At 44.4% G+C, this 23,021-nt stretch overlaps 1 protein-coding gene across 2 annotated transcripts in view; it reads left to right on the top strand.

The window, feature by feature from the left end:
* Positions 1–245: 245 nt before the first annotated feature.
* Positions 246–23,021, top strand: part of LOC115082010 (transforming acidic coiled-coil-containing protein 2-like) — a 193,583-nt gene continuing 170,807 nt past the window's right edge. For both annotated transcript variants that reach the window (XM_029586271.1, XM_029586270.1), the window contains exon 1: positions 246–369. The gene's annotated coding sequence lies outside the window, so the exon portion shown is untranslated. The remainder of the gene's footprint in view (positions 370–23,021) is intronic.

Genomic DNA, 23,021 nt, shown 5'->3' with positions numbered 1-23,021 from the left:
CTCTCTTGTAAGAAGTGGACGACTTTTCACTTTACAGTCTCGTCACTATGTTACAGCCGCCTGATCCCCACACAAACCTTTCCTCTTTAGTTGGTTTAGGATGGATTGTCATTCATTATGTTATGCTGGGTGCGTTCCGGTTTGAATAAGATGTCCCCAGCAGTGCTCGGCCCGCATGCCCCTGCCCCCTCAGGATGCCACTCTCATGGATTGCTCTCTCTCTTGCAGCGCTGCAGAGCTGGGTCCGTGTGAGGAAGGCGGGCTCCCCAGCCTCTTTACTCTAAAGTGTCTGACCTCATCGCCTGTGCTCCTCCAGGATGTCCAACCACTGGCATGGGACACCAGAGAGCTAAGAGAAGGCCAAAGAAGGTACTGTGCCAATTTCTAGAAGTAAATACTTCTTCTGCAGTGTTGAGCGTAGATATTTATGTTGATGACTTTATTGTTGGTTATTATGGTGGCTTTGGTATTGGTTATTACATTGGCAGTGTTGAGTACAAATGGTTATGTTGGTGACTTTATTGTTGATTATTATGGTGGCTTTGGTACTGGTTATTATATTAGCAGTGTTGGTTATGGATGGTTATGTTGATGACTTTATTGTTGGTTATTATGGTGGCTTTGGTATTGGTTATTACATTGGCAGTGTTGGGTACAGATGGTTATGTTGATGACTTTATTGTTGGTTATTATGGTGGCTGTGGTATTGGTTATTACATTGGCAGTGTTGGGTACAGATGGTTATGTTGGTGACTTTATTGTTGGTTATTATGGTGGCTTTGGTATTGGTTATTACATTGGCAGAGTTGGGTACAGATGGTTATGTTGGTGACTTTATTGTTGGTTATTATGGTGGCTTTGGTATTGGTTATTACATTGGCAGTGTTGGGTACGGATGGTTATGTTGGTGACTTTATTGTTTGTTATTATGGTGGCTTTGGTATTGGTTATTACATTGGCAGTGTTGAGTACAAATGGTTATGTTGGTGACTTTATTGTTGGTTATTATGGTGGCTTTGGTATTGGTTATTACATTGGCAGTGTTGAGTACAAATGGTTATGTTGGTGACTTTATTGTTTGTTATTATGGTGGCTTTGGTATTGGTTATTACATTGGCAGTGTTGAGTACAGATGGTTATGTTGATGACTTTATTGTTTGTTGTTATGGTGGCTTTGGTATGGGTTATTACATTAGCAGTGTTGAGCGTAGATATTTATGTTGATGACTTTATTGTTTGTTATTATGGTGGCTTTGGTATTGGTTATTACATTAGCAGTGTTGAGTACAAATGGTTATGTTGGTGACTTTATTGTTGGTTATTATGGTGGCTTTGGTATTGGTTATTACATTGGCAGTGTTGAGTACAGATGGTTATGTTGATGACTTTATTGTTTGTTGTTATGGTGGCTTTGGTATTGGTTATTACATTGGCAGTGTTGAGTACAAATGGTTATGTTGGTGACTTTATTGTTGATTATTATGGTGGCTTTGGTATTGATTATTACATTGGCAGTGTTGAGTACAGATGGTTATGTTGATGACTTTATTGTTTGTTATTATGGTGGCTTTGGTATTGGTTATTACATTGGCAGTGTTGAGTACAGATGGTTATGTTGATGACTTTATTGTTTGTTATTATGGTGGCTTTGGTATTGGTTATTACATTGGCAGTGTTGGGTACAGATGGTTATGTTGGTGACTTTATTGTTGGTTATTATGGTGGCTGTGGTATTGGTTATTACATTGGCAATGTTGGGTACAGATGGTTATGTTGATGACTTTATTGTTGATTATTATGGTGGCTTTGGTATTGGTTATTACATTGGCAGTGTTGGGTACAGATGGTTATGTTGGTGACTTTATTGTTGGTTATTATGGTGGCTTTGGTATTGGTTATTACATTGGCAGTGTTGGGTACGGATGGTTATGTTGGTGACTTTATTGTTGGTTATTATGGTGGCTTTGGTATTGGTTATTACATTGGCAGTGTTGGGTACGGATGGTTATGTTGGTGACTTTATTGTTGGTTATTATGGTGGCTTTGGTACTGGTTATTACATTGGCAGTGTTGGGTACAGATGGTTATGTTGGTGACTTTATTTATGGTTATTATGGTGGCTGTGGTATTGGTTATTACATTGGCAGTGTTGGGTACGGATGGTTATGTTGGTGACTTTATTGTTGGTTATTATGGTGGCTTTGGTATTGGTTATTACATTGGCAGTGTTGAGTACAAATGGTTATGTTGGTGACTTTATTGTTGATTATTATGGTGGCTTTGGTATTGGTTATTACATTGGCAGTGTTGGGTACGGATGGTTATGTTGGTGACTTTATTGTTGGTTATTATGGTGGCTTTGGTATTGGTTATTACATTGGCAGTGTTGGGTACGGATGGTTATGTTGGTGACTTTATTGTTGATTATTATGGTGGCTTTGGTATTGGTTATTACATTGGCAGTGTTGGGTACGGATGGTTATGTTGATGACTTTATTGTTCGTTATTATGGTGGCTTTGGTATTGGTTATTACATTGGCAGTGTTGGGTACGGATGGTTATGTTGGTGACTTTATTGTTGGTTATTATGGTGGCTTTGGTATTGGTTATTACATTGGCAGTGTTGGGTACGGATGGTTATGTTGGTGACTTTATTGTTGATTATTCTGGTGGCTTTGGTACTGGTTATTACATTGGCAGTGTTGGGTATGGATGGTTGTGTTCGTGGCTTTATTGATTGGTTATTATGGTGGCTTTGGTATTGGTTATTATATTAGCAGTGTTGGTTATGGATGGTTATGTTGGTGACTTTATTGTTGATTATTATGGTGGCTTTGGTACTGGTTATTATATTAGCAGTGTTGGGTATGGATGGTTATGTTGATGACTTTATTGTTTGTTGTTATGGTGGCTTTGGTATTGGTTATTATATTGGCAGTGTTGGGTACAGATGGTTATGTTGATGACTTTATTGTTGGTTATTATGGTGGCTGTGGTATTGGTTATTACATTGGCAATGTTGGGTACAGATGGTTATGTTGGTGACTTTATTGTTGATTATTATGGTGGCTTTGGTACTGGTTATTACATTGGCAGTGTTGGGTACAGGTTATAATTGTTTTAGGTAATTACATTGCAGTACTGATGATGGTGGTTACGTTTTTGGAATTAAATCAGTATTAGTATGTTGTTGACACTGGATGAGACTGAATTGATTATCATGCTGTTGGCAGCATTGGTCACATTGTTGACGTTGGATATGGGTTGATTTGTTGGCTCTGCTGTTTCCGGTAATTACATTGTTGGCATTGGATATAGATAATTATGTTTTTGTTGTTGGATACGGGTTATTATTGGACTAATCTTCTAACTGCTGTCATCGGTGCAGAGTCCGTGGTTACCTTTTACCATAGCCTCTGCCTTACTTTTCAAATGAAAGCTTTGACATACTTTTACTTTGACAGTTATTTCAGGAATACTATTTATTTATTTCCCGCATCCTCCGAATAGTTCAATGTCACATCCTCAGAAGTTGAAACATTAAAATGATAAATTACACAGGGATAAAGTACTATGCTAGCAGATTACAATAAAATAAAAATATATTTTATACAAAATATTAATAAAACAATTATAAACAAAATATATGTACAAAATGACTTCTCTCCAACAAGCAAAGGCACTTACTAGGTCATTTATCATTTTGCATTAGGGAGAGAGGGGGAGACCAATCTATCACTCTACTATACATTGAACTGTAAGACGGGCCCTTTTAACTCGGATGCTGGGGGTGTGGGATAGGTTTAGGGGGATGGTGTTACATACACAGTAGTAGGAGGTATGAACAGGAAAGTATAGATCACTGAAGATTTTCTGTCATTTCAGTTGATAAGAGGTACAAGAGTTGATTTGTACAATGTACTCTTCACCTAGCTTGGTGCACTCTACCTAGCTTTCCTGTTCGTACCTCTTACTGTGAATATGTAAAACCACCTCCCTAAACCTACCCCACACCCCCAAAGCCCACTCCGAGTTAAAGGTGCCCCCTCTTACAGTGGTATAAATAGTAGAGTGACATATATTGCTCTCTCTCTCTCTCGTGCTCTCTCTCTCTGGCTTTCAGCTGTTTACAAAATGCTTGAATGTCTTCCAAGAGTCGTAATTGTTCAGGTTTATTCCATAGAATGGGCCCTGTAACAATGAAAGCTTGAGATTGGTTTTCTTGCAGATGAGCAACTTTTAATGAGGGGACCTTTAAAAAAAATTTACCTTTTGATATTAAGGTAAACATTTTAGTAAATCAGCCAATTAGTAGGAGTATTTTGTTTTAAAATTCTAAAAATCAAATCGAAGATTTTAAATTCTAACTGCTGTTGCACTAGAAGCCAGAGTAAAGCTTGCAAGAGAGGAATAATATGATCCCAACGATGGTGGAGATCAAAATGCATGAGACAGGGGCTCAATGGAGAAAGGCCAAATGCTTCCCTAAATAAGAAGCTCTTTAGTTCTCTCTTAAAAGCCTTCGGTTCTTCTGTGTTACGAACGAATGATTGACTGTAAAGAATTTATTTATTTATTTTATTTAAAATCCTTTCTATACTGTCACAACGGTTTACAGTAAGGCACATAATGTTGCTAAATGTCTTAAATTCTATCAATTAAACAGGTGCCACAATGGTTCGGTAACATAGTTTTATAATAAATATTATTTGGTAAATGTGATAAATCATGTCCAATTCTAATAGCAAGGGGCCGGCTGTAGGAAACGCCCTTTCCTTGGTCTCAGTGAGATGGGCAGCTCTAGGAGAAGGGACATCCAGGAGGTTCTGACTAGATGAAAAGCAGGAGAATGCATGTAGGAATACGGACCTTTAATATAGATGAAGTCCAATGGGACGTAACACTATTTAATAAATTATAAATCATGAGGTTTATAAAACAATAAGTGAAATGGAATGAGTAAATGTTAATCAGTTGTTTACTCTTTCAAAAAGTACAAAGACCAGGGGACACACAATGAAGTTACTGGGTAACATATTTATTTAAAGGCTTTTATATACTGGAGTTCATGCACTAGTGCATACCACTTCGGTTTACACAGAACAAGGAACAGAAAATTACATCAAACAGATTGAACAATTAAACAAATATACAATTACATCCAACGATTGGGTATAAATAACATGGCTAACTTAGTAGGAACTTAGAGTTTGAGGTAAAGGAGAGAAATAGTACCAAGTGGTAACAGAACAATGTTAATAGCTAAATAATAAATATAAATAGTAAATACAAATTCTTATAATAAATACAGGTGTTTACAGATTACAGTCTTCATGAAAAGTTTACGTCTACAGAATAGGGTTAAGTAAATAAGAACTGGCGGTTATTTCTATAGGAGTGAAGACTTCAAAAACTGAGGTTACATCTGGATTAAGAGGTATTGGTGTAGCATGCTCAAATATTTAATGATTTGGAATTGTGAGACCAAGGATAAAAATTAGGAGTTGTTTGATATGATTATAAAAGCGAGAATGATTCAAGTTCTGGGATGTGGTTCTGAGCTAGACCTTTAAGTGTAGGCTTTTGTAAAGAGCCAGGTCTTGAAACTAATAAGAGAAAAGATGTTTTTTACTCAATGCAGCGTTAAGCTCTGGAATTCATTGCCAGAGGATGTGGTGAAAACTTAGTGTAGCTGCGTTTAAAAACTGGACAAGCTCTAGAGGAAAAGTCCATTAACCATTATTACGGTGGAGTTGCAGAAATCCACTGCTTATTCTTGGGATAAGGCTTACAGGTGTGACCCAGTATGGCAAGTCTTATGTTCTTATGACCACTAATTTGAATTGGACTCACCAGTGTACTGGAAGACAATGTAGTGCAAACAGGACAGGGGTAATATGTTTGTGTATTTTAATATCTATAATAAGCATACGAGCAACAACATTTTGAATGGTTTGCAAGACTCTCAAAGCATATGATGGAAATCTCAAATGTAGAGAATTTCAATAACTGAGACCCGAAAAAATCAGTGATTGGAGAACAATGTGGAAATCCTATGGGTTAAGGAATGACCATAGGTGACATAATATACACAATCGGGCAAAGGACGACCAAACTACACATTTACTGCGGTTAATCTTCTCAAGAAAAATTACATGCGTGCTTTAGAAAATTCAAAAGTATGCATCAAAGCTTCCCCAGCCCAGCCCCCAGTGCAGTAAAGTTCCCCGCATACTGGCACTACTCTCAGGGCAGAAGAATATCCACAAGCCCATTTCTACAGGCAAAGCACTAATTTATCCGGGGAAGCCGCTTTCAGAATGACCCTTCTTGGTTACCAGGTTGATAATGTTGTGTGTTACTGTGTGGTTGATACTGGATAAGGATGATTAGGGAAGACATTGTAAAAGCCTTACTGGCGGATTTTAAAAGCGCGCCAAAACTTGGGAGATACACGCGTGACTTGGCCTAGTGCGTGCTGCGTGGATTTACAAAACCGCGTGAGTAACAAAAAAAAAGAAAAGGCTAGTCAGCGGGGTTTTAAGGGTCGGGGATAATAGGGTAATAGGGAGACAAGATAGCTAGGGGGATTAGGAAGTCCTCTCCTGTACTGGGGTGAACTGGGAAAAAGGGCTGTTGAATCAGTGCGCGTAACTACTGAAATTTCCCCCATTTATGCGCTTGAGGTGGCATTTGCCCGCTCGTGCTCGCATCAGTATCAAATCGTGCTCACGAACGCACGTACAGACGATTTTATAACACGAAGGCGTATACGTGCATATATGCGCATATGTTATAAAATCGCCACCTCCATGTGCGTGCGCTGGCAAATGCGCACACGTGCGCCTGCATGTGGGTCTTAAGATTCACCTCTTAGTTGGGAGCTGTGTGTAAAACGGGTGGTTACTTGGGTAGAACGGCCAAGTCCACCTAAGTGGATTTTCAGATGGATAAAAGTGTGCATGTATTTATAGCCACAGTGAAAAGAGGGACTCTAGGATGTAATACATTTACGTTTGTAGTCAACTCATGCATTCTTCACTCCCACTGAAGAGAGCTTAAAGTCCACGCGTACTTTTTATCTGGATTACCATCCATCTTCAACACAAATTGTGCCGCAGTTTGTGTTTGAAGATACAATTTGGTTGTGCAGGCATACATTATCAGTTAGATACCTTATATTTCAGGTGTTGCTTATGGATTGTTATGTTGTTGGTGTTGGGTAGATTGCAGATGATGCTTATGGATTGTTATTTGTTGGTGTTGGGTAGATTGCAGGTGATGCTTATGGATTGTTATTTGTTGGTGTTGGGTAGATTGCAGGTGATGCTTATGGATTGTTATGTTGTTGGTGTTGAGTAGATTGCAGGTGTTGCTATTATTGCAGGTGATGCTTATGGATTGTTATGTTGATGGTGTTGGGTATGGGTATGGGTCTTTATATCATGGGTGTTGCTTATGGGTTGTTATGTTATTAGTATTGGAAATGGGTCTTTATATTGCTGTTGTGGATTAGCGTGATTATATCATGTCTGCAACAGGCAATGACACGGGTGGCATGAATTTCTTAGTACACTGTCACTGAAAGCATGGGTTAGTTATGCAGATATTAAGGATCATGATAAGTAAACAGTGACATCTGCTGGTTGTTTGATTTGTGGAAAACGTATGTGATGAGCTCCCCAAACTCACTGGATTTGTGAGCTAAGTTCATGTCTGCAGGGTGTACTCGGAGCGTTGCATGAGATCTTTCCTGCTGCTGTGCTGTGCCTGTCCCTGCCTGGATAGGATTACAGGGTCTTTCTTGTAGAGAGGAGCCTTTCAGCCTCTGGGAGCTCTCAGTATCCTCCTGCGCATGAGGAGCACTGTGCACACTGTACAAATACACACAGTACCCGAATGCAGTCCGAAAGGCATTCAATCTCAGTCAGCGTAATCTCCTAATCTCACAAACAGGCTAATACAGTACAGTGCGCTCTGACGGAGCGCACTGATAGCCGGTATTTGGACTCGCGTTTTCGACGCGCTAGCTTTACCCCTTATTCACTAAGGGGTAATAGTGCATCCAAAACGTGCATGCAACCCCCCCCCGAACCTAATAGCGCCCGCAACATGCAAATGCATGTTGATGGTCCTATTAGGTATTCCCGCGCGATTCAGTAAGTAAAATGTAAAGCGAAGCCGCACATTTTACTTTCAGAAATTAGCACCTACCCAAAGGTCGGCGCTAATTTCTGCCGGCGCCGGGGAAGTGCACAGAAAAGCAGTAAAAACTGCTTTTCTGTGCACCCTCCGACTTAATATCATGGCGATATTAAGTCGGAGGTCCCGAAAGTTTAAAAAAGTAAAAAAAAAAAAATTTGAATTCGGCCAGCGGCTCGCAGGTTGAAAACCGGACACTCACCCGCTCTCCTGCGTTTTTTACTGTATCGGCCCGATAGTCATTGTGCCATTCCTGGTAATCTGCTGCCCTCATAACACATTTGAATAATTTTGTGTCATCTGCAAATGTAATCACCGCACTCATCATCCCTTTTCCAGATCATTTATAAAAATGTTAACGGTTCAGGTCCCAGTTCTTATCCCTGTGGTTCTTCGTAACTATCTTTCTCCTTTTAGAAAGCTGACCATGTAATCCTACCCTCTGTTCCAGCCTTTTAACCCGTTACCAATCCACAATAAAACCCTGCCTCCTATCCATGACTTTGTAATTTCCTGAGGAGTCTCTCTCTGTCAACCGGCTCTCCTTTATCTACCTCATAATTTATACCTTCAAGAAATTCTAAAAGATTGGTAAGACAAGACTTCTCCTTGCAGAAACCATGCTGACAGCTCCCCATTCAGAGGCCAATGCAATGAAGTGCCCCTAGCCTAGCGCATCGCTTAACGAGTGGTGGGATACGCGTTTTGGCCACGCATCCATAATCCCTGATGCAATAATGGGATCATCGTTTACGGATATGGCAACTGGTGGGGGGGTTTAAAGAGCGGGTTAAGTGAATGCTTGTAAGAAGAGCCAGGTTTTTAGCTTTTGTTTGAATTTTTGTGGGCTTGTTTCTTGTCTTGACTTAGAAAATAGCCACTGCTATTACTAGCAACGGCAACCTGGAATAGACTTAGTTTTTGGGTACTTGCCAGGTTCTTATGCCCTGGATTCCTGTTTGAAATAGGATGCTGGGCTTGGTGGACCCTTGGTCTGACCCATTATGGCATGTTCTTATGGGGGTAACCTGCACGGAGCGGCAGTTACTACCCTTAACAGAAACATGGGGATAACCTGCAAGGAGGGGCAGTTACTACCCTTAACAGAAACATGGAGGTAACCTGCATGGAGCGACAGTTACTACCCTTAACAGAAACATGGGGGTAACCTGCACGGAGTGGCAGTTACTACCCTTAACAGAAACATGGGGGTAACCTGCATGAAGCAGCAGTTACTACCCTTAACAGAAACATGGGGGTAACCTGCACGGAGTGGCAGTTACTACCCTTAACAGAAACATGGGGGTAACCTGCACGGAGTGGCAGTTACTACCCTTAACAGAAACATGGAGGTAACCTGCACGGAGCGACAGTTACTACCCTTAAGAGAAACATGGGGATAACCTGCACGGAGCGACAGTTACTACCCTTAAGAGAAACATGGGGATAACCTGCATGGAGCAGCAGTTACTGCCCTTAACAGAAACATGGGGGTAACCTGCACGGAGTGGCAGTTACTACCCTTAACAGAAACATGGGGGTAACCTGCATGAAGCAGCAGTTACTACCCTTAACAGAAACATGGGGGTAACCTGCACGGAGTGGCAGTTACTACCCTTAACAGAAACATGGGGGTAACCTGCACGGAGTGGCAGTTACTACCCTTAACAGAAACATGGAGGTAACCTGCACGGAGCGACAGTTACTACCCTTAACAGAAACATGGGGATAACCTGCACGGAGCGACAGTTACTACCCTTAAGAGAAACATGGGGATAACCTGCACGGAGCGGCAGTTACTACCCTTAACAGAAACATGGGGATAACCTGCATGGAGCGGCAGTTACTACCCTTAACAGAAGGCATGGGGGTAACCTGCATGGAGCATCAGTTACTGCCCTTAACAGAAACATGGGGGTAACCTGCATGGAGTGGCAATTACTGCCCTTAAGAGAAACATGGGGTAACCTGCATGGAGTGGCAGTTACTACACTTAACAGAAACATGGGGGATAACCTGCATGGAGCGGCAGTTACTACCCTTAACAGAAACATGGAGGTAACCTGCACGGAGCGACAGTTACTACCCTTAAGAGAAACATGGGGGTAACCTGCATGGAGCGGCAGTTACTACCCTTAACAGAAACATGGGGATAACCTGCATGGAGCGGCAGTTACTACCCTTAACAGAAACATGGGGATAACCTGCACGGAGCGGCAGTTACTACCCTTAAGAGAAACATGGAGGTAACCTGCACGGAGCGACAGTTACTACCCTTAAGAGAAACATGGGGATAACCTGCATGGAGCGGCAGTTACTACCCTTAACAGAAGGCATGGGGGTAACCTGCATGGAGCGGCAGTTACTACCCTTAACAGAAGGCATGGGGGTAACCTGCACGGAGCGACAGTTACTACCCTTAAGAGAAACATGGGGGTAACCTGCACGGAGCGGCAATTACTGCCCTTAAGAGAAACATGGGTTAACCTGCATGGAGTGGCAGTTACTACCCTTAACAGAAACATGGGGGTAACCTGCATGGAGCGGCAGTTACTACCCTTAACAGAAACATGGGGGTAACCTGCATGGAGCGGCAGTTACTACACTTAACAGAAACATGGGGGATAACCTGCATGGAGCGGCAGTTACTACCCTTAACAGAAACATGGGGGTAACCTGCATGGAGCGGCAGTTACTACCCTTAACAGAAACATGGGGGTAACCTGCATGGAGCGGCAGTTACTACACTTAACAGAAACATGGGGGATAACCTGCATGGAGCGGCAGTTACTACCCTTAACAGAAACATGGAGGTAACCTGCACGGAGCGACAGTTACTACCCTTAAGAGAAACATGGGGGTAACCTGCATGGAGCGGCAGTTACTACCCTTAACAGAAACATGGGGATAACCTGCATGGAGCGGCAGTTACTACCCTTAACAGAAACATGGGGATAACCTGCATGGAGCGGCAGTTACTACCCTTAACAGAAACATGGGGATAACCTGCATGGAGCGGCAGTTACTACCCTTAACAGAATGCATAGGGATAACCTGTACGGAGCAGCATTTACTACTTTGGGAAGCTTGCTGGGCATGCTAGATGGACCATTTTGGTCTTTTTCTGCCGTCATTACTATGTTACTATGTGAGCATGTGTGCTGAGTACCTGCAGCAAGCTTCAAAGCTAAAGCACTCGTGCACTTTCACGTTGAAAACTGCTGCAACGTGTGCATGCTTTTTGCTCCAGTGCAGTCAGAGTGAAAACTTCCCCTCTGTATTGCTAATTGTTGATTGTTTTCTTGGTTTCTGAACCGCTTTGGGTTGGATTACGGAAGGAGATATACAAGTATAGAGGAAACTCTACAGATTGCTTCATCCCTTCCCGCCGGCCAAGCACATTCCCTCCCTTCCATGTGAAGGTATCAACTTCCAGTCTAATGAACTCGATGTAATAGAAAGCCAGTTCCAGTGAGAGGGACACAAAACCTTTTGGATGAAGGAATCTCACTCACATAGGCTTAGAAGAGTCACCGTGTACAGGTGCAGTGTCTGCCCATGCCCACTGGAAATCCGAGCTGGAACTGGAGTCGAAATCATTTTCTGTGCCAAGACTGGAAGTTTCACCCTGGGGAAAACCTTCAAACAGATAACTTGTTAAACTGTAAGAACCCCTCATTAATTTGGGAAACATCTACAGAGGAATTAAGAGGATATATCACAGCCTGCTGAAGAAGGAAGAGAAAGAAAGAAAGAAAGAAAGGATCATTATCAGTCTCAGGAAATGAATTAATTCTTTCTAAAAATTATTTCATGAAGAACCCAGTGCTTGATAAAGAAAACCTTTACATGACAGCCAGAGCATCAGTCAGCATCATACTATGTAATAAAGCATTAACAGCCAAAGACATCCACCAAATCTGGAAACAAGCCGGGATGACTACTAGCTAACCTCAAATATGTCAAACTAATCTCATTTTATCACAGCAATCACAGATGAACTCGCTATAAAAAGAAACCAACCTGTTAGCACCCAAAAAAAATCCTGAATACAATTCAACAGCCTAAATTAGAGCAAGAACTAAATTCACTGAACACTCCTATCGCACAAAATCATCGGCGCACTGAAATCTTGAAAAGCACCAGGCCCTGATGGCCGGGGGGCTGAATACTAAAGGATACAAAGAAGACATTTTCAAAGCAACACTTACATGGGCAAAAGAAAAACAGCTTTCTTCCGAAAGCTGCCCCCCTTCAGTGCAACTAAAATCAGTGTCTTGTTACATAAAACCCGCACTGTTAGCCTCGTTAAGAGAAAGTATTCCTGGAGGCGTTTAGACCAATGAGGAGGAGTCCGCACAGGGAGCCCAGTGTTCAGTCGCCTGCTTAAGTCACCGAATGTGTGCAGAGCTGAACTTGCAGAGAGATTCGTTCTAGTATTTTATAGACTGCTGCATTGGGAGCCGCATAGTTTATTAAATACCGGGTCTGTGAGTGCGTTCCAGTACACACGTATATTTGCAATATGTGAAAACGCACGCTTTCTCTACCCGTTTTATAAAATTATGCGCATTTAGGTAAATTTTAGAAGGAGCGCGCGGGTGTGTACTGGGCACATTAGCGAAAATACGCTTGATTTTATATCCTGTGTGCGAGGACAGACGTGTCATTTAAAATAGCCCTAGGGTGGACATGTGTGGAGCCTTTACACGCGTGCTCACAGGTGACCATGTGGAGGGGGAAAGGAGGGGGAGAGAGAGAGAGAGACAGACAGACAGTCAGACACTCTCTGCATCTCCCACTGTAAGAGGGGCACTTTCAGCTCAGGGTGGGTTTAGGGCACAACACTGTAGACCCTTTTAACACTGCCACCCCCTATGTTAAAAGTGCCCCCCCCTTACAGTGGGAGCTATAGAGAGCGTCAGATTCTCTCTCTCGGCGCGCGCTGTCACGTTCAGCCTTGCAAAGTCTGGGGGTTGCGTGCAAAGGTCTTGGCCCCGCCCCTTTCTTCTTGACGCGCGCACGGGTGTGAATGCACGTACTTCACGGGCTGCTAAAGTGCTCACGCGCGGCCCACATACGCATGCATGACGCCGTTTTTGCGCGAGCAGCGCTTTTAAAATCTAACTGATGTGTTTTCCACTTGTAATAAGTACAACACGTGCCCCTAATAACCCCGAGTTATACCCAGAGGCGGGGATTTTACAAAGAATGTCCCAGAACGCTCCCCAGTGCCACACGTGATACTCTCAGGGTTTTCAGAATAACACGTACACGCGTACAGGCACAGATGCCAATTTTCTGAAAATCAGCCCCACCGATTGCATTTCCATATCTTCTCGTCTGCTTTGCAAGGAAAGGTTTATCCACGCAGAAAGCAGGTCCACCGGCAAGCTTCAAAGCAAAAGCCCACATCTAGAAAGCCCGTGGGGAAAAAAAAATACACCTCCAGGACCCACAGATCCTTTGGTTCTAGCTTTTGAACGTCTGGTCAACACGGATGTTTACACCCTTTGGTTAAAAAAATAGATATATTCGTGATAATTTGACCAAGAATGAGAGTAGGACCATTAGTGATCTTGAACATGATTCTAATGTTGTGATTAAGTCCGCAGATAAAGGGGGAGGGATTGTGGTTCAGGACAGAGGTGATTATGAAAGTGAAGTTCTACGGCAGTTAGATGAGTCCTCTTTCTATTTGCCATTACCTGGGGACCCCACGGGGGATTTACAAAATCAGATTAAGGCTGAAGTCCACAAGCCGTAGATAGTAGAATGTTAACGAATCGTGAGGGGAGATTTTTGGTAGCACAATTTCCGATTACCCCGTTGTTTTATACTCTCCCAAAGATACATAAAACATTGACTAGACCACCTGGGCGGCCTATTGTATCGGGTATAGGATCCGTTTTGGAGCCTCTTTCCAAATTTGTGGATCTTTTTTTAAAGCCTTTGTACCCACAATCAAGATCTTACGTACGGGACTCATCTCATCTTATTTCTATTTTGGAAGATTTGCATGTTCCATCTGGCCCGTTCTTTTATGTTACATTGGATGTGGGCTCCCTTTATTCAAATATCCCCCAAGTTGAGGCATTAGGAGTGATTGAGGAGGTTTTGAACTCGCGTCCCTTGCCCCATTGGGTCTCTACTTTTTTTTGGTAGAGCTGGCGGAAATAGCGCTTACAAAAAGTTTTTTTCAGTTTAACACCTTTTACCAACAAATAAGAGGCACAGCCATGGGGGCCACCATGGCCCCTAGTTTGGAGTGCCTATATGTGTCCACATTTGAGGAGACTTGTGTGTATCCAGCAGAATGGTTTAGATTTATCCATCTTTGGTTGCGTTTCATTGATGATGTTTTTATTATCTGGCTTGGGACAGACATACAGTTTTATATGTTTTTGGACTGGCTCAATTCACTTAATAAAAACCTACAGTTTAATTTTCTTATGGACCCACTACAGATTGCTTTTCTGGACATTTTAATTTCATCTGAGGGCGGGAAGTTTTCCACTTCATTGTTTCGCAAGGACACAGATAGGAACACACTTCTAGCTTTCAGTAGTTGTCATCTGAGAACCTTAAAGACTAATATCCCAACTGGTCAATTCCTAAGGCTTCGACAGCTATGTTCTTCACGTTCTGATTTTCTCATTCAAGCTAAGGAGATGTCACTCTGGTTTGTGGAGAGGGGGTACCCGGCTAATGTGATAAAAAAGGCTTTTAAGCGAGCCCTTTACGTGAATCGAGACTTATTGTTTCTTCCCCAAACTCAAACTTCGGATGCAGTCAATAATCGTATACTTCCTTTTTCCACCTTGAGCAGAGCAGTAACTGGCATAGTCCGGAAACATTGGCAGGCGTTATCTCTGCATAATTTGTTTCAAGATCCATCAAGGTTCACATACCGCAGGGGCAGAAATCTGAGGGATAGGTTAGTTCACACTGAATTCGGGCCTAAGAGTCCTCAGCTTCGGGTGCCTGGGCTCCACAGACCGTGTGGACATTGCACTATGTGCTGTGACACTGACACGTTGTCGTCTTTTGAGAATCCTGTAACGAAGAAAATGGTTCAGCCTTGGGCACAGTCAGACTGTACGACGAAAGGGGTGATATATGTCATAAAATGCCCATGCCCTTTGTTTCACGTTGGCAGAACTACTAGAATGGTTAAGACTCGTATCATCGAGCATTGCTCTAACATCAGGAACTCTCGGGTGAGTGAGCCCCTCCTAGAACTTTGGGAACCTTTCTCACATTCCATCTCTGACCTTTTCTTCTTTGTGGTGGAAGTGGTCACTCGCCCCTCCCGGGGCGGGGACTACCTAGAACACCTGGGTCGAAAAGAACCGCGATGGATTCATACACTACACACTGCACTTCCGCCTGGACTTAACAAGGAACTTGAATGGCAATTGTTTGTCTGACTGTACTTTGGCGCCTGTGAGTCAGCAGAGATTTTGATTGGCCCTCTGAAGTCTTGTGATTGTTTCTCTTCTAAGCGCCTGCCATGTTTAAAGGTCAGTTTGAACATTGGTTAGACGCACTCCCTGCCACGTCTAAAGGATTCACTCTAAGGTATGGTATTTGTAAATGCTTTGTTTTGTTTTTGGTCGGCTGTTTTGTTCATTGTTTAATTTAGTCCCTATATGTAATTCTTTTAGATTTTACCTTGAAATCTCATGTCCCTCCCGACGCAGCCACGGCGAAACACGGGTCCGTGTCGGGGGACCTCTGTGCAAAGTTGGCTGATTTGAAGTCAGTGGAGTTGCCGCAATAAGTGTATGAAAACATAATAAATGACAAACTGTTGATGAACTTGTCTGGGACTATTACGTTTACTTGCACTGTCTCGTGGATGAAAAAAAAAAATACTCCCAGTGCTTGTGCCAGTGCAGAGAGCGTGAAAATCCCCTCCTAACAGAACAAACTGGATGAGAACCAAAAACACTCAACTTTAATTGCAGAAATACAGAAGGAGGGTAACTTTCAGTGCGTCTGTCGGCCTGCGCCCAGGGACGTGGTCGTTTTATAACAACGCGCGTATACGCCTGCACGTTATAAAGCAGCCTGACTACGCCCACGTGGACGCGCGCCTATGCACGCAAACGCCGCTTCTACAGCGTAAGAGGGGGGCTTTAAAAGGCTTGCGCGCTGACACCATTACCAGTTTTCCTAGTTTGTTCCCAGTTTGCCCAGGTAAGGAATAGGACTTCCGAACCCCCCTAGGTTAATCCCCTCCCTGCTCCTGTTAGCCCCCCGACCCTTAAAATCCTGCTGATCTATTCAGCTTTATTTTATAACTTTCAACCGGAGACCCCGGCGCACACCTGCGCACGTAAGTATTTCCACGCTAATTTCAAGTTAAAATCCAGGAATGCATCGCCCCGCCTTTTTAAAAAAACTTTTCATTTGGGCACGCTGCAGCGAGTTTGCGTGTATGCAGGCGGCTTTTAAAACCCGCTCTGCATGGGCCGCTCCGACTTGTACACGCGGCTTCCTGTTTTGGAGCGTGCCGGGCTTTTAAAACTCACCTTAAAGAGCCAACAGAACCAGAAGCAGAGCCATATAAATGACAACAAATCTTTAAGCTGAAAATAGAAATAAAATTAAGAAGGAAAGAAAACCAATCTGGTTCTCCAAAATGATGGCTGAAGAAATAAAGGCAAAAAGCTCAGCATTCAAAAAAAAAAGTACAAAGGAACCCAAGAACATCAACACCGAGAAGAATATCCAGTAAAGCTGAAAGAGACAAATAAAGAAATCAGGATGACAAAAGAACAAGCAGAAGAAAAGACAGCAAAAGAGAGAAAGCAAGGCGGCAACTTTTGCAGGAATGCGGGAGAAAACAGGAAGTCAACAGGTGGAAGAGTAAGACTGAATGATGACAAACAGGAAGTCAACAGGTGGAAGGGTAAGACTGAATGGTGACAAACAGGAAGTCAACAGGTGGAAGAGTAAGACTGAATGATGACAAACAGGAAGTCAACAGGTGGAAGGGTAAGACTGAATGGTGACAAACAGGAAGTCAACAGGTGGAAGAGTAAGACTGAATGGTGACAAACAGGAAGTCAACAGGTGGAAGAGTAAGACTGAATGGTGACAAACAGGAAGTCAACAGGTGGAAGAGTAAGACTGAATGGTGACGAGGAGCAATGTGTGCCGAGAGAGAAGGCAAAGCAGAAACCGCAACAAATATTTCTATCCCATATTACATAAGAACATAAGATTTGTAATACTGGGTTAGAACAAGGGTCCATCAAGCTCAGAAACATAGAAATGACGGCAGAAGAAGACCAAACGGCCCATCCAGTCTGCCCACCAAGCTTCACACATTTTTTTCTCATACTTATCTGTTTCTCTTAGCTCTTGGTTCTATTTCCCTTCCACCCCCACCATTAATGCAGAGAGCAGTGATGGAGCTGCATCCAAGTGAAATATCAAGCTTGATTAGTTAGGGGTAATAACCGCCGCAATAAGCAAGCTACACCCATGGTTATTTGTTTTACCCAGACTATGTTATTCAGCCCTTATTGGTTGTTTTTCTTCTCCCCTGCCGTTGAAGCAGGGAGCTATGCTGGTTATGCGTGTAGTATCAGTTTTTCTTCTCCCCTGCCGTTTGAAGTAGAGAGCTATGCTGGATATGCGTGAACTATTAGTTTTTCTTCTCCCCTGCCGTTGAAGCAGAGAGCTATGCTGGATATGCGTGAAGTATCAGTTTTTCTTCTCCCCTGCCGTTGAAGCAGAGAGCTATGCTGGATATGCGTGAAGTATCAGTTTTTCTTCTCCCCTGCCGTTGAAGCAGAGAGCTATGCTGGAAATGCATTGAAAGTGAAGTATCAGGCTTATTTGGTTTGGGGTAGTAACCACCATAACAAGCGGTTACTACCTGTTTCCAACAGTGGCCAATCCAGGATACAAGTACCTGGCAGGATCCCAAGGGGTAGAGAGACTCCAAGCTGCTCATCCCAGGGATAAGAAGTGGATTTCTGCAGCTCCACCATTAATAATGGTTAATGGACTTTTCCTCCAGGAACTTGTCCAAACCTATTTGCATGCCCGGTCTCCCAGTTTTGCAAGGTCCTCTTACAATTTCTCACAATCCTCTTGTGATTTAATACCTTTGAATAATTTTGTGTCATCAGCAAATTTGATCACCTCACTCATAGAAGCCAACTTCTGAAAATGACTGGGGAAGCTCAACTCAATCCAAATTACAGCGCCCCCAGCAAAAAAAGAAAAAAAACAGAAGACAGCGGGTTGTGACTGAGCAGCCTGTATTTAAATGTCCAGAGAGCAGCAGGTAATGTGAACCTGGGAAAGTCTAATGTGACCAGAACAAAAGCCAGGGTCGCACTGAGAGTCCCACAATCCCAGCCCTACCACAGCCTCTTCCCTCTCCTGCCACCATCGCACTCTCTCAACCTTCCTTTACTCTCAGTCTCCCAATCCATCTTACTCTCCCCTCCCCCCTCCCCCCTTACCTCACTACTCTCAATCCTCCCTCCTGCATGGGAAGCCTACTCCATTATCCAGTCCTCAGCTTGCAGCCTACTCCAGTATCCAGTCTTCAGCTTGCAGCCTACTCCAGTATCCAGTCTTCAGCTTCCAGCCTACTCCAGTATCCAATCCTCAGCTTGCAGCCTACTCTAGTATCCAGTCCTCAGCTTCCAGCCTACTCCAGTATCCAGTCTTCAGCTTGCAGCCTACTCCAGTATCCAGTCCTCAGCTTGCAGCCTACTCCAGTATCCAGTCTTCAGCTTGCAGTCTACTCCAGTATCCAGTCCTCAGCTTCCAGCCTACTCCAGTATCCAGTCTTCAGCTTGCAGCCTGTCTCTGCAACAATGTCCAGCGTGTGCCTGATCTCAGTTCCTGCCTGTGCCTGACCTGCCTTGTCTGGCTTCTCCAATCTTGTTCAATCTGTCCTGCCTCATCTAACTTGACTTACCTTGGATTATGATGTTTTGTCAAATAAGCCAAGCCCCTACCAGAACCCAAGGGCTCAACTTGTGGAGGAGAGGGCTGGTAGGCAAAAGATAGAACATAAGAACAGGCCACACTGGGTCAGACCAAGGGTCCATCAAGCCCAGCATCCTGTTTCCAACAGTGGCCAAACCAGGCCATAAGAACCTGGCAATTACCCAAACATTAGACAGATCACAAGTTACTATTGCTTATTAATTACCGTCATAGCTGTTAATGGATTTATCCTCTAGGGGAACTTATCGCACACAACGTTAACTGGCTCTCATTTCCATTTACTCCTCCCACTCAACTACTAACTTTAAATTTGCATATGCATTTTGCCATGCGGTATGTATCGCGTGCGTCAGGGCCCTAATGCAATTTGATGAATGACCCTCTAAAGGGGTTCTCCATTTTGTGCCGGTGGAAAGATGCTTAGTAAGTAAGGTCCTAGGTCACGATGACAAAGGGCCCTGTTGTATAATTTTATCACGAGGGGAAACTGATGAGCTTGAAATAAAACCCAAGAGGCGTCCTTATATTTAATGCAGCATTTTCAGGGAGGCTTAAAAAAAACAAACCACTGCCTCAGCCTGCAGTAACCCCTTGTCCTCAATCAGCAAAATCTGCTTACGTTTCTTCTGACTCTGTTCAGACACATCTGGAAAAATCAGGAGCCTGGGTTGTGAGGAAGGCTCCCCATGATGTCTCTGTCAAGCAGGAAGTGCTTTTCCGCTCAGCAGGTTAGCAAGCGGTGGGATCTGCTGCCAGAGGAGGTGGTCAGCGCCACCAGCACAGCGGGGTTTAAAGGAGGATTGGACAAGTTCCTGGAGGAAATGTTCATTGCACATTCTTCCTCACATAGACTACAGAAAGCCATTGCTGTCTCTGGGAGTGAGGAACAGGAATGGGATCTACTCCATGGGATCTGCCAGGTCCTGGCTCCCTGGACTGGCCACTGTCGGAGGCAGGATGCCGGGCTCGAGGGCACTTCAGATCAGTGCTTTTTTTCCTATCCTATAGCCACCCCCATTGTAGAGGCCTTCGTTTCGGTCCTCAACCCTAGTAAGATTTGAAAAGGGTCAATTTAGGAATCTAACTCCCAAAATTAAGCACCTAAACCCTTTGAAAATAATTTTTATAATTGTGCATCTACTTTTCTAATTGCACAAATCCAGCAAACATCCAAACGTAAGTTATTTGCACACTTTCAGGCCGATGCAGTATTGTGCGCACAGGATAACCCGCGGCTGGACGAGCGCCCATAACCCCCGATGCAATACGGGGATCGGCACCTCCAAACCAGCGCGTAGCTAATAGCGCTCATCACCTGTAAATGCCGCGTTGACGAGGCTATCAGCTAGTACCCCCGATGTGAAAAATCACCGTGCGCCCAGCGTACAAGTTTTAACCCTCAAACATTAATGCCAGCCCTGGAGCTGCTGTTAGGTCCTGGGGCAGCCCAAGCCCTGAAGAGAAAATTAGCAAATACTGCTTTTCTGTGTTTCCTCCCACTTAATATCGCTGTGATACTGAGTAGGAGGAACCACGGAAAGCAGAGTCATGGGGGGAAAATAACGCCTTGAGGGCGCAATGTATGAGCCTGCGTTTTCCTAACCCGCGCTCAGCCACGTCTTCTGGGCGCCCGATACCATGGACGTGCTAGGGATGCACTACTTACCCCTAGTGTCTCCTTTTTACTGCGGTGCCGCATTTGCCTATTGCATTGGGTGCCCAAGAGAGGTGAATGTGCGCGCGGTAAAAAACGAGCACGCGGTGTGGACGCACGCTTTGTACGCTCACTTCATTGCATGGGCCTGTTTGTGTTTGGATGGTGGTTTATATGGCTACAAGTCCGTGCATACACTTACGTCACCTAAATCTGAAGGCCGTGTGCACCTTTCTGAAACTTTAGTACGGCTGGCTGGAGCGGGAGCCTTGAGTGGCCCCCTCAAACCCCTGAGTGGCTCTGATAAGTTGAAACTGAGCAAACCAGAAAGGGTTTGCCTAGTGTCTGAGGTAAGACCTGCAAACCCCACCCCTGAGGAGCTGAATCGGCCCTCGGGACGTACAGAAGGAGTCACATGGTCCTGGGAACTTGCGAGCTGCTTGGCTGGGTGCGGGTGAACCAGTGAGGGGGCCACAAACTCTTGGAGATCCGTATTCAGCACAAGTTAGCTGGAGAGGTTTTTTGAATTTTCCTGCTAAGGGGCGGCAGGATCAGCGGCCACCACTTATCGCTGGCTAAATGGTGGGCGGGTGCGTAATAGGGAGGAGTTGAGTTAGCAGCCTCTGGTCTGGTTGTGCTGGAGAGCCCTCCTAAGGTTGGTGGGCTAAACGTTTAGATAGTGTATATATTGAGTGGCGAGGCGGCACCGTGAATATCCTGGCTGAGTTAGCAGGATGGATCTGTGCCGCTATCTAGCCCGGCCGGAGAGGGGCTGACTATGGATCTCTTGGTAAAGTAGATGGAGTAGACGGGCCGTCATGTTAACTTGGCTGCCCTCATCTTGGCCTGATTCCCTGGAGATTTGCCCCTGGATTGAACCTGGTGCGTGTACTGCAAGCTGGACTTGTACGCGGCTGCTGAGAACCGAAAGCCGGAATGTGCACCTCCTTGCAAGGGACGGTGCTGTTATCTGTGAAGCAGGAGGTTGTTGCAGAATAAAAGCAGGCTTGGCCTCTAGAACCGCAGCGGCTGAGGACCTGGGCAGCCCTCTGTAGCACTGGCTGGAAAGCCACTTTGGGGGATGCAGCCGTTCTCCCCTGTATTTCCCTGCGTGGTTTCTGACTGAATCTCGTGTAAACCTTTCCTTTGGAGGGAGTATCCTGCACGGGCGCACGAAAGAATTTATAAGCGGGGCTGCCTTCACACATCCCATTCCCCTTCCTGCATGCCCGAGGTGTGGGTCCTTTCCGTGGGGGTGAAGGATCACCTTTTCGGCCCAGGCAGTAGTGTCCTCCCATGTGTGTGTGTTATCATAGCTCTTCAGGACAGGTACACTTACAAATCAGGTAGGACTCTCTGGATGGGTGGGCAAATTCAAGTTTAGTGTAATTCCTTGTAAAAGAATCAATAGATGCAAAGCATAAAGCGCCCAGTAAATTTCAGTGTTCCCAGGTTAACATGAGCCAGGATATGGATGCTCTCCATATTTGTGGAGAGTCCAGGACTTTTTCTACAGCCAAGACTAAACGCAAGCATGTTCAAGCAGCATTGTCTGATTACAAATATTACTACCCTTAACATAAGGCTGGGGGGAACCAGCAAAGAGCGGCAGTTACTGCCCTTAACATAAGGCTGGGGGGAACCAGCAAAGAGCAGCAGTTACTACCCTTAACAGAAACATGGGGGTAACCTGCAAGGAGCAGCAGTTACTACCCTTAACAGAAACATGGAGGTAACCTGCACGGAGCAGCAGTTACTACCCTTAACAGAAACATGGGGGTAACCTGCACGGAGCGGCAGTTACTGCCCTTAACAGAAACATGGGGGTAACCTGCACGGAGCGGCAGTTACTGCCCTTAACAGAAACATGGGGGTAACCTGCACGGAGCAGCAGTTACTACCCTTAACAGAAACATGGGGGTAACCTGCACGGAGCAGCAGTTACTACCCTTAACAGAAACATGGGGGTAACCTGCACGGAGCGGCAGTTACTGCCCTTAACAGAAACATGGGGGTAACCTGCACGGAGCGGCAGTTACTATCCTTAACAGAAACATGGAGGTAACCTGCACGGAGCAGCAGTTACTACCCTTAACAGAAACATGGGGGTAACCTGCACGGAGCAGCAGTTACTACCCTTAACAGAAACATGGGGGTAACCTGCACGGAGCAGCAGTTACTA

The sequence above is a fragment of the Rhinatrema bivittatum genome, unplaced genomic scaffold (assembly GCF_901001135.1).
Source record: "Rhinatrema bivittatum unplaced genomic scaffold, aRhiBiv1.1, whole genome shotgun sequence".
Taxonomy (NCBI): Eukaryota; Metazoa; Chordata; class Amphibia; order Gymnophiona; family Rhinatrematidae; genus Rhinatrema; species Rhinatrema bivittatum.
Note: the sequence above shows the minus strand (reverse complement) of the source record. Positions and strands in the feature narration are given on the sequence as shown.